The following is a 6,859-nucleotide window of genomic DNA, read 5'->3' as shown; positions in this document are numbered from 1 at the left end:
AATCGCCTGGAAAGGAATCATAAGATATTGAACGTATCCAGTATTATCTTGCCAGCTACTCAAATAACTGAAACAATTGCCAGTGTTGCACACAGCTGCTGCTTGTGCCTCATAAAGCTAAGGAGGAGGGATTCCAATAATCCTGTCTGAAAGAGGCTTTGTTATAATTTCACCTTTGCTGATAGAACCACTGAGCATAGAATTCCCTTGACTGCCAGAATGTATTATTTAGCATCCTTCTCACTTAGATCACACCTTGCATTTTGGAACAAAAAACCCAAAGCGTGTTGCAGCCATTAAAATATTTCATAAAACAACAATAAAATATCCATTAGACCATCTATTAAAAAACAAAATAAAAATGTAAGAAGTACACCAACACCAAGAACTGCTTTCTGCTCAGTTTACCAAAAGAACTCAAATAAAGTTCCCCAAATGCTTCCTTTTTAGGCCTAATCTGATTATTTAGTTATGATGTGGTTGATCTCTCCTGGATTACTACAGAATTATGAATTAGTACAGAATTCAGGCGAGATTATTATTTGTTATTAATTATTACATCTAGAATTTTCTAGGCACTGTACATAGAGGCCAGCATCCTGACTAATGCTGAGCCTGTGTAAGGCTGTTGTGCAAAGTCTGGCGTTTGCATTACAGGATAGTGTTGCACTTCCACAAACATGCCTACACTTGAGCTAAAAGGTGTGCAACCTGTAGCATGCCTCATATGTTCTGCAGGCAACTTTTGTGCAACAGTGCGATTTCGAGCATCCCCATGATTTCTACAAGAATTTGTTGCACTAGCACAATTTTGTTCAACGCTTAAGCACAACATTAGGTTGTTGCCTCCCACCTTTAAAAAAATGAATTTATGTTTCCACAAAATGCTTCTGCCTGTGAAAAGCTGCCATCTTTGGGAAAGGGTGAAGACCATAAGAGGACCCTGCTGGATCAGACTAAAGGTCCATCTAGTCCAGCATCCTCCTTCCCACAGTGGCCAGCCAGATGCCTCCAGGAAGTGGAGAATTGTGACTTGTAGGCAAATAGCCCTTTCTCGCCATTGCTCCATACAACTGGTATTTAGAGGGATACTGTTTCTCAGCCTGCTAGGAGCATACTGGCTGTCATGATGAGCAGCCATTGAGAGACTTGTCCTCAGTGAATTTTGTCTAATCCCTTATAGAGCCATCTAAGATAGTGGCGAAAGTAATGAAAGTGTTAAGAAGTTCTTCCTCTTGTTCACCCTATGTTCTCTCTTTAGTTTTAGTCTCTCCTCTGGGTCTTTTCTGATTGGTAGACTGATACGCTTAGGATACTCCCTCTTCTTTGTTCTCTCTGTTTTGCCTTTCACCAGGGGGATGGGGTAGCTAGTGCAGGCTGAAGGCTTTCTAAGTTAGTAACTTCTTCAAATAAATCTTGTCTTGTTTTAGGCTTTAAACCGTTGTCTCCAGATCTCCTCTGTGAGCTCTGTTCTCACCAAATTGGGTTTCTCTGCTAAACAAGGCATTGATTCAAATTCTCCCCTAAAGAGGGGAGCAAATGACCAGCCAGGGTGGTTGGAGTCACTCCAATATCTGGGAACCCTCTTATGCCTTGGGAGATGCTCACCAGACAGGGCAGCTGTGCACTGTCCAGTTCTAGCTCTGGCAACCCTGGCAGTAAGCTATTCAATGACCCAAGAAAGATGGAGCCAGCCCTTCGTGTCTCGCTCCTTGCAGCACCTGCACTGGTGGTGTTGGCTATGAAGGCACTGAGTGGGAGAACAGGTTGACTAAAAATGTCTGTTTCTGATCCAAACAAAGCCATAAGAACATAAGAGCAGCCCTGCTGGATCAGGCTCAAGGCCTATCTAGTCCAGCATCCTGTTTCACACAGTGGCCCACCAGATGTCTCTGGGGAGCCCACAGGCAAGAGGTATGTGCATGCCCTTTCTCCTGATGTTCCTCCACGGCAACTGGTACTGGAAGCATCGTGTCTTTGAGGCTGGAGGTGGTCCACAGCCACCAGACTAGTAGCCATTGATAGACCTGTCCTCCATGAATTTGTCTAAGCCCTTTTTAAAGCCATACTAGCTGGTGGCCATCACCACATCCCATAGCAAAAATTCCATAGATTAATTATGCTGGGTGAATAAGTACTTCCTCTTGTCGGTCCTAAATTTCCTGACCTTCAATTTCATGGGATGACCCCTGGTTCTAGTGCTGTGAGAGAAGGAGAAAAAAATTCTCTCTTTCCACCCTCTCCATGCCATGCATAATTGTATACACCTCGATCATGTCTCCCCTTAGTCCCCTCTTTTCCACGGTAAGGAGCCCCAGATTCTGTAGCCTAGCCTCATAAGGAAGGTGCTCCATGCCCCTGATCCTCCTCTGCAGAAGAGTTGCCCTCTTCTGCACCTTTTCCAGCTCTACAATATCCTTCCTAAGATACAGTGACTAAAGCTATATGCAGTACTCCAGATGTGGCTGCACCATAGATTTGTATAAGTGCATTATAATATTAGCATTTTTATTTTCAACCCCCTTCCTAATGACTCCTAGCGTGGAATTAGCCTTCTTCACAGCTGCCGCACACTGAGTTGACACTTTCAACAAGCTGTCCGCCATAACCCCAAGATCCCTCTCCTGGTCAGTCACCAACAGCTCAGATCTCATCAGCATATATGTGAAGTTGGGGTTCTTTGTCCCAATGTGCATCACTTTATACTTGCTTACACTGAATTGCATTTGCCATTTTGTCACCCACTCCCCCAGTTTGGAAAGCAATGATACTGGGGCTCCCAGAGATCCCAGAGAAGATACTTCTCTTATCCCAGAGAAGATACTGGGGCTACATGAGAACTGGACCAACAAGATATAGTTCTAAGGATTTAGGTGGCAATGTCTCTGTTGTATAACTAATAGGCTGCAATAATTGATGAAGAGTTTGGAACAAGTTAATCTATAGGGAGAGAGAGGGAAATGCAAAACCAAAAAGGACTGTTTTTTGGTTGTCGGGGTACATGTAGCACTGGGATGGAAAATAGGAAAGCTGCCTTTTTATTATACCACCAAGAATTGGAATGCAACATTTTCTTAAAAAATTGTCATGATGTGACACTGGGAAGGGAAGAAGGGAGACAGGTGGGCAGGCATGCTGCTGGATAGCTGACTGGCAATGGTGGTGATGGCAGGATCCACCAAAAAATAAGTCATTAGTTCCCTCAAAAGCCTCAGTTGCATCTCCAATGGTCAGCTCCTTCAGTCCCAGCTCCATTGGGTGGCCTGTGTTCACAGAACCTGGTTGCCCAATGGTAGTTTCACCCCTTCATCTAGCAGAGGACTGTGTATCTCTTGCTTCCTCTGCCACTTACTGGTCACCAACCTTGGGCAACTTGTTGCTTTTGGACTTCAATTCCAATCATTTTCAGCCTTCAGCCATTGTGGCTGGAAATGATGAGAACTGTAGTCCAAAAACAAGAAGTTATCCAAGTCTGTTGGTTACAGGTATCTTGCTCTGGCCTCTGCAGAAACCCACAGTCAGCTGTTCCTCTGTAGGCGGCGTGTTGAAGCCAGGAGCTGCAAAACAGCTTTCTGTATTTTGTTTCAGATTTCCTTTTTAAAATTTAGAATATAACAGCTGCTTTGTTACCATAGAAAATATCCAGTAATGGGCATACCGAGAAATAGAAGAAATTAAAAACAAAAATGGTTCTGTAGAATTGACCCAAAGGGGGTGGAGGTGGAAAAATGCATATCGGGCAAACATTTTAGCCTTCTGATCCAAAAGCAGTTGGACTCCATCTGATGATTCAGTGGCTGAGCATGCAGCTCAGTGGGTGGGATTGCTTGTCATGATGGTCTCAGCCTAACGTGCATATTCAGTGAGGTGACCCCATCTATGCCACCTTCAGCACCATGGAGGATGGGTAAGATCTGAATGTGATAAAATAAATATGCATTCCATTCAGAGAGCCAACTTGTTTCCAAGATTTTGTTTTTTTAAATAGCCCAGTTTTACTTTACCTCATTGACTGCAGGAGGCTCTTCTCACAATCAGTGAGAAGAACCTGGGGTGAGTTAGCAGGGAGAGTGGGCTTAGCCCGCTCTCTCTGCTCACAAGCAGGCAGTCTGCTCCGGGCGACTGAACCGCGCGGCCCCTGGAAGCTCCAGTATGCCTTGCGCAAGCGCGCAGGGCATACTGGAGAGATCCCTGAGCCGGGAGGCTGCTTTTTAGTGTCCCGGTCGGGGGTCTACTCGTGAGTTGCTGCGGTGCGGAGCCACGCCTCAGAAACACATGAGCACAAAGACGGGTTAGAGGAGTGCTTGCTCCACTGACCTCGGCTAAGGGCAGGGGAAATTAAGCGGGTTACCCTGGTTCGCGGCTTGCCTGCGAGCCTGGTAGTTTACATGACCAACAAAAAATCAAGCTAGACTCTCCTAGCCTGATTTTTGCTGGTCGTAAGAATAGCCCCCAGGGTAGTGATGTCCTAAGCCCTGGTTCTCAAACTTGGGTCTTCAGATGTTGTTGGACTACAACTCCCATTTTGCTGGCCTTGTTAGAGGGATGTTTTATCTAAGTGTCCCTGACTGCAGGTGAAAAGAACACACAGATCATTAAGAGTATTGGGAGACATGTGCTTAAGATTCAAAAGTAAATACATTTATTTGAGGCACTACATATGTAGGAACATAGGTACATAGGGAGATGCCTTCTACCAAGTCAGACCATTGATCAATCTAGCTCAGTATTGCCTACACAGACTGACAGCAGCTTCTTCAAGGTTACAAGCAGGCCTATCTTAAAGTGCTCACATGTAGTCTTCCATTCAAATGCAAACCAGGGCAGATCCTGCTTAGCAAAGGGGACAATTCATGCTTGTTAGCACAAGACCAGATCTCCTTTAGATAGAGAGAGAGGTCATTCACACAATCAAAAACTGTGTTCTACCCAGGTTTGGGAGCTGTGTGTACTCCCAATTTTTGATTGTGTGGAAGCAAGGTTAGAGGAAAACCTGGGTAGCTTTTTCTCCTACCTTGCTTCCACACAATCACTTCTACCCAGGTTTTCCTCTAACCTTGCTTCCACACAATCAAAAATTGGGAGTACACACAGTTCCCAAACCCAGGTAGAACACAGTTTTCGATTGTGTGAATGACCTCAGAGTCTGCATCCTGCAGCTCGCTGTCTCATAGTGCTGGGGAGGAAGAAGAAGGAATTCTCTCTCAGGTGAGAGAATGAAACCTGAAAATATCAGTCTACCAAATGGGAGCTCAGAGCCCAGAAAAAGAGAGGAATAGAGAGGGTCCCCCAACTTGCTATCTCTACTCCTAATGCCTCTAGTGGTCAATAGGATTGCAGGTGCAGAGAGTCAAAGAGGCTATTCACATGATGGGAGAAAATCGGGCTAGCTGAGGCTAGCCCGATTTTCTCCCATCGTGAGAACCACTGGGGTCGGCTGCGAGCCTGGTGGTTCTTCAGCGGGTAACCCACTAAACTAAAACCTAAAACTAAAAACTAAACTAAAACCAGGTTTGAGGAGTGAGCACTCTGCAAACCCGTTTTTTAAAAAAATTGTGTGTTGCCACAGCAATCGTGTACTCTGCGACGCAGCAACTCATGAGCAGACCCCCGACCGGGAGACTTAAAAGCAGCCTACCAGCTCGGGGGTCTCTCCAGCATGCCCTGCATGCTCAGGCAGGGCATGCTGGAGCTTCTGGGGGCCACGCGGCCCCCAATTCTCCTATCCCCTGCTGGCTCTGTAACGGAGCCGGCAGTTGTGTGGGCAGCCGGTTTGGCCACCTGGAGCAGACTGCCTGCTCGTCTGTGGGGAGAGCTTCCCCAGGCAGCTCCCACTGATCGTGGGAACTGCCTCAATGCCTTCTGGAACTTGCATCTTCAACAGGCCTATGGCTGGGGATGATGGGTGTTGTAATTGAACAACATCTGGGGACAAACCAAGTTGGAGAGCCCCTGTCCTAAACACTGGGCTCACTGGTAGATCTCTGGCACAATTGGTCCAGGCAGAAGGAAGCATGGATGAGCATGAGGTTGTGCTGTGGTCTGCTGAACCTTGATAGTAAGAGGGTAGGGGCAAAGGTGGCCCCACAAGGTTGAGGGTCCACAACATACTATAGTTACTATTGTAATAATACATCCCTAGCATTTCACCATAGCAGGGAACCTGTGCAAATATCTGCACAATTCCTTGAACTGTGCCTTCTTTGTACTTGACCAATTGAATTGGCTTGCCTGGGTTTTTCTGTCTGGAAACAGACAATTTGTCAAGTGCAATATTTCTTTTGTATTATCTTTCCAATGTGCTAAGACCTGTTTGCTCTCATGGCTATCAGCCACTTAGATGTGATTCATCCAAAAATATGATTTGTCGAATTATAAATAGCTTCTGCGTGGACAATAAATGTGTTCCAGGAAAACACTTGGAATGGTTGCTTTGAAAGGAGAGTGAGCAAAAAGGCAGCTGAGGCCAACTGCATGTGTGTGCCAAGACATGCACCACTGGATTTCATTTGAGGGTTTCCTCTGTTATTTGGTGAGAAATGAAGTACAATAGTAACTATTGCTGGGTTTCTAATAACACATGCGGAGTCTACTTGCATGCAATTTGTTCACATGTAGGGGCTACACAGTTATTCTACTGAACACATATGTGGAAGGGCCCTGCAATGCTCCTACACATGTTAACTGTGCTTGTTTTGAATGTCAGAAAATTATTCCCAACTCTTAGGGGAAGGATAAGATTTTTTTTAACACATTTGTTTTCTTTGCTTCTTATTTCTTTGCTAAATCTCATATCTGGGGAAATAAATAAATGAGAAAGGGTGCCATCGGTTCATTCGGTGGCAACCTGGGATAGGGC

Source organism: Hemicordylus capensis, chromosome 2, assembly GCF_027244095.1.
Source record: "Hemicordylus capensis ecotype Gifberg chromosome 2, rHemCap1.1.pri, whole genome shotgun sequence".
In the NCBI taxonomy this organism is placed as follows: Eukaryota; Metazoa; Chordata; class Lepidosauria; order Squamata; family Cordylidae; genus Hemicordylus; species Hemicordylus capensis.
Note: the sequence above shows the minus strand (reverse complement) of the source record.